General features: G+C 35.8%; 1 protein-coding gene across 2 annotated transcripts in view; it reads left to right on the top strand.

Annotated features, from left to right (window-relative positions):
* RASSF8 (Ras association domain family member 8) overlaps positions 1 to 12,728 on the top strand; it is a 106,586-nt gene that overhangs the window by 28,139 nt on the left and 65,719 nt on the right. The window contains exon 2 of one of the 2 annotated variants that reach the window (XM_081060658.1): positions 5,726 to 5,822. The exons of the other annotated variant lie outside the window; for it this stretch is intronic. The gene's annotated coding sequence lies outside the window, so the exon portion shown is untranslated. The remainder of the gene's footprint in view (positions 1 to 5,725; positions 5,823 to 12,728) is intronic. 2 annotated transcript variants of the gene reach the window in all.

Consider the following 12,728-nt stretch of genomic DNA (forward strand, 5'->3'; position numbering starts at 1 on the left):
GTAGTTTACTTCATTTAAATTAAAAACCACTTAACTTAGGTGAATTTTTCCTGGTCATAGAAAGCAGCTCTTTCAGACGTGTACCTATCCTGCCCAAATTCTTCTGCAAACTCACTGTGCCGCCAACAAAGCCTTGTACTTTCTGAGCGACAGTAGGCAGTGTTATGATATCTCCTTTGCAGAAGGAGCCTGCTTCCATTTCTGTTCTTCAGGGCTTTTTCCCTCCTAACATTTCTATCAGTTTGATGTTTTCTCTTAAAATGGCCCAGCCGCGTGTTCTGTCCTAATCACTGGACTGCACTGAGGACGGGACTGCTTCTCAGTGCTTACTTCATGTGATACTTTAATCTGTCCCAATATCACATTTGTCTGATACGTGTGCTGTAGGGAAATGCAGCTTCTATGCATGTGGCTCTGTGTGCCCTTTAAACTGCATGCACTTAACAGTGGCTGTTTTGGCCAACTCAGATTGGAATAGATCTTCAGTAAAGACACCTGGATAATTTGACGAATATTTATCAAAACTTTGCAGTTAATCTGCAAACAGCTCTCTGGCATATGCGATATTGAGATGTTAGCCAAGGGAAGGAGACCTATACACGTAATCATTGGATACCACATCAGCACAGTTTATAAGACGCATTTTTCAAACTGGTCTAATCAAAAAGTGATTGCTCGGCTATTTAAAAAATGATTGATCATATAATTTGCTTGTCTTTCTCTTTTGTTGCTCTTCACTTTCCTGCATGACATTTAATAACAAATCATAAGACTGACAAGGATGCATTTCACTTCCTGTGGTTGATGGGTCAGTTTATTAGCCCAGAAGGGAAAGGTTCAGGAAAGAGTGTGAACACTTATTAGGAGCAGCATGGGTCATGTGAACGAACCTGGGATGGAAGTCTGTTAGAAAAAAGCAGACACCTGAGTTCACATCAGGGCTCCACCATTCACTAGCTGTGTGAACCTAGAAAGGTACCACATCTTCTGAAATCTTAGTTTCCTCATCTGCAAAATGGGGATTATAAGATTTACCTTCACAAGGTGCAGAGTGTTGCCTGGCACTTATTTACTGAGTGTTTACTATTTTTTAAAAGGCAGGATCTGGGATCAAATCAAGTCACCTAATCTTTCTGAACCCCAACTTTGTATTATGGAACTTGTAGCATATTAATATGAAAAGTCTCAAAAAATGTGCAATCACATACGAGTATAATGAGTTACTTCATGAAGGTTACTGAACATCTACCCATCAGAATGTGAACTCGACTGTAGTTTTTGTCAAGTCTCTTTGGTGCTTCCAAAACATTTATTTAGTGTTATTATTACTAGCTATTAGTTATGTCCCATAAATATTGCATAGTTAGTGGAAAGAAACCCATCTTACCTACCTTTATAATCCCTACTATATTTTAAATATAATAAGGGCTTGGTAAGTCTTTTTTATATGAATAATTATTCTTATTACCATTGCCCTCTGCTTTGCAAAGTAATATAGCTGATAGCATCATAATGGATTTATTTCCACAGAAAGCCTACCTTTCTTTCTGTAATTTTATTGTTTTAACATTTTGTATGGAATATGGAAAACCTAAGATACCTTTCTTACTAACACTGCATATTGCTCTTAGCAGAACTGTGTTAATATTCAGAGATGTAGGATGTCTGTGAGTTTTGGTGTCTTCAACATCAAAAAAAAAAGAAACTGCCTTGAATGTTCCTCCCCTTTCCCTTATTAAAAACACTAAGAATTTAGGAGAATTTCAAATTTGCATAGTATTTGTGGTTTTAATTTATTTTGTGGATACAAGGAGATCACTTACGAAAATTTGCTATCACATTTTATTTAGAGTTGAATATTTACTTATGATTGAATATACTTAAATATTTATATGGATTTTTCTCTTTTCAGTAAAAAGAAACATGCTTTTTTAACTTGCAAACATCTCAGAGTCTTAGAAAATAGCTGGTTTCCTCCAAAACCTTTAGACTTTTTCTTACATGACCTACGAGACTTGGACAACCAGAACAATAAGCTCTTTTCTGATTTCTACAGTAATAAATGGGCCACTGTTGTCCATTGGTTATCCTTCCTGGTAGGCCTTGTTTGGAGGAAGGGAATATAGCAAATCAGTAGTCATAAGAGACATCTACAAGCAAATGAAGGGCCTGCATTCTTCATGTGTGAAAAAAGGAAAAACGGTACCACCTCTTGGAAACTGGAATTTATTTTGCTCTTGAGTTCTTTTCGTTCGTTTTGCTTGTGTTCAGTATAGGAATTGTACAATAATAACCTGTTATTGTGTTCATTTAATCAGTAACTACTTGCATTTTTATAAACTAATTTAAATAAAGACTGTGTAGGCGACAGTAGATATTTTAGTTATCTATTGCTGCAAAACAAGTTGCTTGGAACCTAGGGACTTAAAACAATAAACTTTTTATGTCACCCAGTTTCTTCGGATCTGGAGTCCAGGAGTGGTCTAGGTGGGTGGCTGTGGCTCGGGATCTTTAATAAGGTTGTAGTGCAGGTGTTATTCCATGTTGTAAGTAGTCTGTATGGAGGCTTGACTGGGGCGGGAAGATCTCCTTCCAAGGTGGTTCCCTCACATTTCCGGCAGATTTGAATGGCTGTTGGCAGGAGGCCTCAGTTCCGTACCACGTGAACCTCTTCATAGGGCTGTTTGAACGTCTCTGTAACGTGAGTAAGTGATCAGAGAGAGCCAGAGGGCAGCTGCATTGTCTTTTATGACCTAGCCTGAAAGTCACATGTCATATCCATGATATCCTACAGGCTATACGAGTTTACTCTGCTCATTGTGGGAGGAGAGTACACAAGGGTGTGAAGACCAAGAGGCAATACTTTTTGGAGGCTGGCTACCAAAATAGGAAAACGCCGATCTTCAGCACATCTTTAGAAGTGTCCAGTGAATGTTCAAATAACCTTACTTTTAATTTTGTCAAAAATAATATAATTATTTGAGTATAGAGATTTCTAATTTTTATCTCTTCCTTTTACCCCATGTTGCACATGTTGGTATGTGTTGGTTATTGGTCCATTTCATTTACTTATGTAATAGGTATCTGTTTTTCTGATATATGGTCATAGGAGAATTATATCTAGGTAAAAGGAATCATTTAGCTAGGCAGGGCTTTCGCTGATGATAAGCTTAGCACCGCTGAACAACCATTGCCATTCTGTAAAATCCTCTGAATTCATCATGCCCTCAACGAGCATTTATCGAGCACCTCCTATGTACTGGGTGCTGTAAATGCAGGTATCAGTGCAAAATGTCTCTGTCCTCAAGCGAAGGCAAACATTTCAGTATGATTTATGCTAAATATTTGCAATACAGTTATATATTGGAAATGGTGAGGTTTGTTGTTTAAGATCATGGGCTCTGAAGTTCGTTTACCTGAGTTCAATTCCTGGCTCTCCTATTTAATAGCTCTATGACCTTGGGCCAGTTATTTAACCTTTCTATTTTTTTAGTTTTCTTTTCTTATTATTCCCTTATCGCAGCTTACCTACCTTAATCGGGTTGTGAGGATTTAGGAAGCACTGGCAGTGAGTACTGTTACCCAGCCACTTGGGAGTACCTTGGAATGATTCGTTTGGGAATCATTGTTCCCAGGAGTCTTGTTCCCAGGAGATGTAAGCCATGTGAGTTCTCTCTTGGAGGGTGAGTTGGAGTTTGGTTAACATGGATAGTTGGTGGGGCCCGGCAGGGGAGACAGCTGAGGCCTCACAAGGACCAGAGAGGTGAGGGCAGGTGTACAAGAGCATGAGTCACTCACTTCTTGTCAGGTTTGCCATTTCCCACAGGCATCCAGGATACCAGCAGGACCGGGACACTTTCTGTCCCATCCCAAAGAGCCTTGACTCATCCAGAATTTTACAATTATAAAAATCTTAAAAGGAGAGATTTTCATGTCAGCATATACTCGTATGTAAGTTAGTATCATTTTGAATTATATATGAAGGAATAAGCATCATAATCTTGGCCTTTAAGTGTCCCGCTGTGGTAATAATCACTATTGTATGGACAAAGAAGATAATGGTTATGTCAATTTTAAAAACACTTTCTCAGCTGTCAATTTCCCACTTCTAAAAGATTGTCTGGAAAACAAAACTAAAAAGAGATGAGTTTTTAAAGGAGAAAAGATGGGTAGGAAAAGAGATTAAGAATCCCTTTGCCAACCAGGATGGATTCCAGGTAGCTTCTCGGTCAAAGGATGGGGAATTAGGGTGATCAGTCTGTTTGGCCTCTTCTCTTGTGATTCTGAATGTGCCGCCTGGACAGTTCTCTTTCCCAGCAGGGTTCCCCCTCCATTACTTTTTTGATGATGTCATGCTTCATGGTCAGGCCCTTTTACCAAGGCACCTCAGCCTCAAATGTGTCTTTCCTCTAGCTTCTTTAGGAGATAAGTAGGTGAAGCCAGAGGCTCTAAACCATCTGACATAAGAGGATGAAACAGGAACTCTGTGGTATCTAGTTGGCCTAAAGCCTGTTCGTTTTCATTAGAAAAAAGAATTAATGTGACTGCTACTCTCTTTTTCTTTTAAAACTTGGAAGCATGCACTAATGAACCTTTGCACTGTAGCTATAATGCTGTGTAAAAAATAATCGGGAAACGAATGGCATTTTTATAACAACTATTAAGTTACATGAAGTGTTAGTCTAATAACCAGATTGGGAGACAGTGTCTCCATTCAGAAGTATAGTGGCTGAGCAGGGAGAACCCAGTCATGGAAGGGGACATTTGGACTAACTTCCCCTCTCTCAGCTGTGTTTGAAATTTATATATTTTCTGATAGCTTGCATCAGATTTGGGGTCTACCGGCTCTTTTTCCTTACATTATTTCTAGTTTGATATTTCATATTTCATAACTAAGAATTTGATTGCAACTTTGTTGGTGGCATTTTCTCTACATAATAAAAATAGTTCCGTTTCTTGGGATATTAAAAAAAATGGTTGACGGAAGATGGTCTTGTTACTAAAGTAAACCTTCCTATAAATAAATGCAGAAACATCTGTTAAGGGCATAGTCTGAATGCAGCAGACATAGAAATTGCGTCAATTCTCATCTTGTAGCCAAGATTTCTTTCTTAAACTTTCTTTATACTACTGTCATGGCAGCATTTCACATTCTCACAGCATTAGGCAATAGAATGGTCAAAAGAACTGGAGCCAAGTTACCCTCTGTCTCAGGGTAGCCAGTGGTAGTAATTTGTACTCACCAAGGAAAAGTGCGGCATGTTTTTGTTTTTATTTTTTAGGACTGAAAAACCTGAGCTCTCTCCTTCAACTTCATTTTTAGGCCCTGGCTTTAGGCAGTTTTCTAAATGTCTAACTGCTAAACTGCTTTCAAGAAATGATTGTGGTATCGCAGGGAGGTTTGGTCAGGGGAAAAGAAGTCACAGAGTCTTTCCTAGAACACCATGGGTCAATCAAATGACCTTTTTAAAGAAACAACTGAAATTCCTGTTTCAAAGGCACAAAAATATGAATTGAAACCAAATCAAACAAACCCACCCCACAAGTACTGCAATTCAACTAAAGGGGAGGGTTGGAAAGGGGAAGAAAAATTCTTGGGAAAATTATTTGAAGCTGAAAGCTTGTGTATTTTGCTCTGTAATAATTATAAGTTAAAATGGGATGGTGTAGCATTTTTTAAGGTAAAAATTAGCCAGGCCTATAAGAACACTGTGTACCTTTTCAGGTGCCTGTGTATCTCCTCCTAGAATACCCGCCTGGTGCTCTACCCTTCCTCAGAACTACCTCCCACTCCTCCCACTTGGCGACTCCAGCACAGCAAGGTGAGTCTGTGCATTTGCACTTCTTACATACTTCCTAGAAGAATATTGCTTGCAGTGACTTAAAAACATAAACACACACACACACACACACAAACAAACAAACAACTTTTCAAAGTTTGGGAGACTTAGACATTGTGTTTCAGTTGTGAACTCTTAAGAATCATCATTTGTAAGCCCTTTATTTAGATAAGTCGGAGTGTGGTTAGTGGTGGTATCTTTTTGCCACTGTAATGTAAAGCCTCGGTTCAAGTTTGGGTCGACACTGCTAGCTTCATGAAACATGCTTTGGGTTTCAAATTCGGAGTCTGAAGCAAAATTTCACAAATTGGTGCAGCACCACTCTTGTGCTTCCTGAGCACTATTCTAATGTTTTAAATGGGCATCCCCTTAAAGCAGAGACTATGTATTTCTAACAGTGAGAGGCTAGAAGGTCTTGATAGGTCTGAAATATATCTTATAGTTTGAGCCTCCATCTCTTTAGTAGTGTCAATAATTGACTCCATTAAGTACAGGGAGGGGGGACACAATATTCCTTGAGGTGAGAATATACTATTAAATTATTTTCCACTTGCTTTTTGTATGTTTGATGTGTATTGTCTCTTGAACATTAAAGCGACTTATTTGTCTCAGGTAGGAAAATAATTTGACCTTGTTTGTAGTAAGTAAATCACTTTTGAATAAACTGTTCACATTTTACAGGTGAATAAACTCTGTAAGGGCACCAACCAGTGTGCTGTCTCATAAATTCCTTAGTTCTTCACTTGCAAAAATTATATGCTTGCATTTTTGCCTAGATGATGGATTTCAAAGGTCTCACATAAATTAATTTCCCCTTGAAATAAAAAAGTATAACCGTAGAGCCTTCTAGTAATTACTAGACTATGTAGAAGGAATGGATTCCCAAAAGCACAAATCCATATTCTCACTGGTTCAGTTCTCGTATGGACTCTGCTGCATAGCTTGTGGATTAGCAAAAACTGACAACAAGGCCACAAGTGTTGAGAGTAAATGCTTGATTGTAATAAGGCAATTTTGTTATATACATGTGAGAACTGAAAAATTCTGGTTGGGCCCTGCTATTTGTAATGCCCTGCATAGTTGTAATACAGTCTAAAGGAAAAAAGCATTAAGAAAAATATTATTAATGTAGCTCAACTGACTAAAGTTCACTCCATGATTAGATAGTCACTTAAATTGTAGTTTTAGCTTCTGTTACTGATGAAGCTATTCTGTAATTCTTTTTTTTATACATGAATTATTTTCTTTTTAGCAGGATTTATGTTTAAGTTATATCAAAAAGGAACTGTCATTCAAGTTTAACGTTGAGGGATTGTGTACATTTGAATCTGAGCAATTTAATTATTTTATTTCTCTTGGAAAACTAGTAGTTATCTACTAATACAGGTAGGAGATGTATGAGTTGCTTGGAGTTTGCTGCTGAACAGTTTTCATTTTTCGCTGTTTCTTCTCAAATGCTCAATATGCTAAAAATTAGATGCCTTTGATTCTTGACTTCAAGTGCAAAGAGGCTCCCATAGCATACTGCTTTGTTTCCTTTTTTAATGATGTTTTGTTTGTTTTACATAAATGAAGGGTATAGCTATATGTGAAATTTATAAAACGTTTTTGCCTATGCTGGCTACTGAAGTAACTCAGTTTACTCATAGGAAGAAGGTAGGTGAGTTCTCTAAGCCTTTCCAAAAGAAACATCTAATTTTAGTCATGTTAACTTTGATGAGCAACAAAACCAGCTTTAAATTCTCAGTATTGCCTTAATTGCTTTTCTCATGGGGCTACTTAAAAATCTTAATGCCTTACAATCAGATTATCTCTATTAAATCATGTTTTCTCCATAATGATACAATTTCTCTCAAGCCATTATTTTAGAGAATGATGACAGAGAATAACTCACACTTTATCACAAGGCATCTTTGTTACGTTTATAAATTTGCAACAGTGTGAGAGCAAACTTTAAATTCCGTATTTTCTCTAAATAAAAGACAGATTAAGTAAAACAAAATAAGACGTTACAGACTATTTATTTGCATCTCTTTCTTTTTGAAACAGGATTGCAATCTTCCCCACCCCTGTTTTCTGGTACCTTCCTGTAAAAAGCATTAGTGAGGGGGAAAATAATGATAAACAGGATTTAGCTCTATACTCTTCTTTCAAACTGCCTTGCAAGTAATTTCCTATAGTTTCTGTGCCCAAGCATATGGTAGTAATATACTGTGCCTCTGGGAATGTGGAGTAGTTTCAGAACACTCTCAGCGTTTTGTGTTTTAAGAGGTGTGTGTGTGTGTGTGTGTGTGTGTGTGTGTATGCATGTACATGCACGTGTGTATACACGCGTGTGTGTTCAGCTCAGGTTTTCTGTCCCATTTGGACTTAAAGAAATTTATTTTTTATATGCTTATCCTTGGTTTTCAGGGTTTAGATGGGTCATTTCTGCATAAAACTGCTAAAGAGATGTTTTTGTTGTAACAGGTAATTCATGTACACAAATTTTAGGAGGTTTGAAATGATCTTGTGGAGAAAACAACTTGGTAGAAGGGACATTTTCTGTAATTTAAGTTGTCATAGTAACCTGCATCAGGACTCGTACCTGGAATTCAGGTCTGAAGAATTTCAGTGACAATAAACATTTTGGTTGCATTTATCATCTTCTTTCCTTTCCTCCAACAAAAGAGCTACCTACTGTGACCTAATTATTTCATTTCTCTTTTTAGAGGATGGGTAGCAGTTTGCAATTTTTTAGCACTCTGAAACTTGCCTGGTAGAGTAAAAATGAAAATTTGGCTATTTACATTTGAAGTTGACATCTTTTGATAATGTATTATATCTCAAACTCATTATTTCACATGGAAAATAGGTTCAATATAATGGTTACTTAATGAAAATGAAGGAAACAGGATTTGATGAGGATTTGAAGAAATTGCCACATACATTTGTTAAATGCAAGTCTTAAGAGTATTGGAATCTGGAGCCCTGAATCAAGAGTATTGATTAATGAAATGCTTATCTGGGAATGTAATGACTTTCCTAATATCAAATTGCTTGTTTTATGGCATCTTGTACCATAGTCTTAAGAACAAATGTATTTTAATAAAAAGTTGAGATATCATTTTTATTAGCAGAGTAAGTTTATTTTGAGAAATTTGTATCCAGACATTATTTTTAGATATGCTATCTTTTACAAAGGGCAGTAGAATGTTTTTTCTAAAGAGAGCCTTTTTTAGGGTTTGCTTCTCTGTTGCCTTCTGCAAGACACTGATTGCTAACCAAGATTATTTGCAGTTAAAAATGTTCTCCATCTGGTGGTTGAACATACAACGCAATGTACAGATGATGTGTTATAGAAATGTACACTTGAATTCTATATAATTTTGGTAACCAATGTCACCCCAATAAATTTAACTTAAAAAAATGTTCTGTATAAGCAAGGAACATTAAGAGAAATAAGAAGGTAAGGATGTGTGTGTCCATTCTTTTTAGGAAACTTGAAAATAAATTGGAAGAGTTTGTGGCTAATAAAATTTAGAAATTATGGGATGTAACTAGTTATCTGTAGATCAAAAAGTGATAATATTTTTGTAGATGTTTTGATACTTTCCCACATATGTTTGAGAATCTTAGTCCAAGGGATGAGTTTTTTAAAAAGCATATATCAAAATGTAATTTTAAAAAGTATAAAGGTAGATTTGGAAAACCTTAATAATCCATTTATTGGCAAAATATGAAGGAAAATAAAATCACTCATTGTCTCACTGTTTAGATATCTATTGTTAGAGATCTCTATTGAATAGAGATGTCTATTGTTAATATTTTATGGGAAGGATGGATAATTTTTTAAACAAATTGCAATCAAGCTGTCAATAGCCAAAACACTAATAATGGTGAATTATTAAAGTTAGCAACATAACCAGCTATTGTCAGTATTGTCTAAAATAGCTCTGAAATATCAAACTAGTATATTAAGAAAAGAAAAAGGACTGAGAGAACTATTGGAAAGGATAAGGATATTTGTAGATACTAACAAATCCCCAAGACAATCAAGTGAAACTAATTTAGTATAGCAAGATTTCACAATAAATAATGTAACATGATCTATATAGTAATAATAACCAGTTCAAAAATATAAGGAAAAAAGGAGTCCATTTATAGTAGCAAGAAAAACTATGCTGAAGATTAAACTTTGTAAGAAATATGAATGGCATGTAGGAAACTATTAAACTTCACTGCAAGGATGGAGAGACTGAGTGTTTCTAGATATGAAGACAATTAGTTTCAATCTCTTTATATTTATTTGTAAGTTTAATATAGTTTTAATCAAAACCTCAGTGATAATTTTTCAAAGATCAGTGATTCTGAATTTTATTTTTATAGAAAAAATAAGAGCCAAAAACTGTTTATATAAAGAATAATAATGAAGGAGAATTGGTAATGTTAAATTAGTTAAAAAATAGTATGATGTTGATAAAATAGACAAATACTTGGAAGAGAATAGAAAGCTCAGAAGAATGTTGTATTGATAAAATACCATTACAAATAATGAATGTAAAAGTATAGTAGTAAATACACTAGGAGGGAGTGTCCATGAATAGCTGATGGATTTGGGGGAAAGATAAAATGTAGTACGTAGCAAGTTACGTTTTAACCTTTGCAAGTTACATTTGATTTATATATGTAATTACATTAAAAACAAAACGATTAAATTTAACATGTCAAATCACAAAAGGTATTCTCTCTTTAATATATAAAAAAGAGTTATTACCCATATATAAAGAATTATTTCAAGTCAGTAAGAAAATAATACCCAATTAAAAATTAGTTTGTCGTTCTTAGTAGACAGTTTAAAAAAGAATATAAACAGATTTAGACCTACAGATTTGTTCAATCTTAATACTTAACAAAGAAATATACTTCGTATATTATTAAAGATTCAAAAACATGTACATGACACACATATGTGACCTAAACATAAAAGGTAACATAAGCAGACCTATGTAATTCCTAATGTTGGCAGTGGGAGAAATAAGATCAGAATGCTCATATAAGGTAACTAGAAGGTAGACGACTCTGCAGCCAGTAATGGAATCTGTCTACCACCGTACCTACTTACCTACCTACTTATCTAGGTTTTCTTTAAAACTGTTTAATGAAATGGAAAAATGGTAGTAACCTAAAAAATTAAGGATACAATTTATAATGTCCTTATATTGTCACTTACACTTTTAAAAATATATTTACATAGAAAATAAATGAGAAGGCCATATACAAAAATGTTCATGATGATTATCTCTAAGAACTACAGGAAAATAATAATTGTTAATTTTAAATTATTCCAGATGTCTAAAACAAACGTATTATATTTATATTCAGAAATTTGAAAATAGATTCAGTTTTTTAAAAAACAACCAAACATCTAAGATCTCCTTATATGCCTTAAAAAAAAAAAGTGTTTCCTGTAAAGATGTATTTATTGAGATGGACTGTGCACAGTAGTGAATAACGAGGGGGTGGATCACGAGTCACTGGGCAGGGCTGCCATTCACACTAGGCTGTGGTGTGTACCTGTGTGTCCCGTACCGTGCTTCCTGCAAGTGTGGGGCCCAGCATCCCTGGGAACGACAGTGATGTGTCCCTGTGTTACTATACCTGGAGATTGGACACCTGTTGATCCCCCTCTCGTTCTCTGTAGATTACCTTAGCTGCGCTATTGGATACATTTTGTGTATTGATGTTTCTGCTGTGTTACCTACGTACTTCTCACACCTCCTTCATGTATCTTTACAGTCCGTTTAGACATAGTAGGTGGTAATCATAACTGCACATGTGGTTCCTCAGTTTACAGTGAAGGGTTGATCTCTATACTTTGAATTAAGCACATTTTGACATTAAAAGGTATGAATTGTAGTGTTGAACCATACCCACTTTTCCCTGTAAACTCTGTGTGGCATGCTGTTTTTCTTTTGTGCTTTCCTGGTTTTCTAGATGAATCATAGTCTAAAAAGGGGGAAATTTAAAAAAAATATTTGAAGTATGAATTTTTATATGCACTTAATAGACTGCGTGAATCAAAGGCACTTGTTTTGTGCATCAGCTGCAGAGATGTTTTTCTTCCTTGGGAAAAGAAATCTAGCTGAATCTTGAAAATTGATAGAATGATTGATAATGTGCATACCAAATGTGTTTTTCTTGTGATTCATAAATAACTTCTAAAACAACAAAACTGGAGGAAGTAATAGACCTCAGGATTTGGATCTTTTGCAAAAGGATGTAAGCCTTTTCACCATTACCTTCCGCAATTGTTCTCTCCATCAGCAAATCTGTATTCAGGCTTGGTGTTGCCCAGCCTTTAGGCTTACAGAGTCTCCCGGGAGTTAGACAGGTAGTAAATAATCACAGTCATGTCATAAATGATGCAGTAGTGGCATGAAAAAGGTGCCATAGGAGCACATGGTGAAGTGCTTTAACTGGGTAGCGGTTAAGGAGGGCTGCTTATGGATGTCATTGAAGCCAAGCATTTAAAGGTGAGTAGGTCTTTAGGGACTGGGGACAAGGCCTTCCAGAACAGCCTGGGACATAATATATGCAAAGCTTAGAAAGGCACATAGGAGCATTATGTTTGGAAATAAATGAGTGCATTGGGTGTGAATATGAGTGCGGATGGGAAGGAGACGACTGACTTAAAAAACAGGATTCTTATTGTAGTTGGATAGAAACAGCCTTTTCTTTTAGGGGCTATAGGATTTATGGTAATTGAAAGGATAAGAATTATTTAGAGGTAGACAAAGTTATAGTTGGAGGACAAGTAGAAGTATTGATGATTTAGAGTAACTTCAGATATCTGTGTCAGGAGAAAATTACTCCTGCTTTTTATTCTTGATATTTTTGTCTCATCTC

This window comes from Rhinolophus hipposideros (assembly GCF_964194185.1).
Source record: "Rhinolophus hipposideros genome assembly, chromosome: 9".
NCBI lineage: Eukaryota > Metazoa > Chordata > Mammalia > Chiroptera > Rhinolophidae > Rhinolophus > Rhinolophus hipposideros.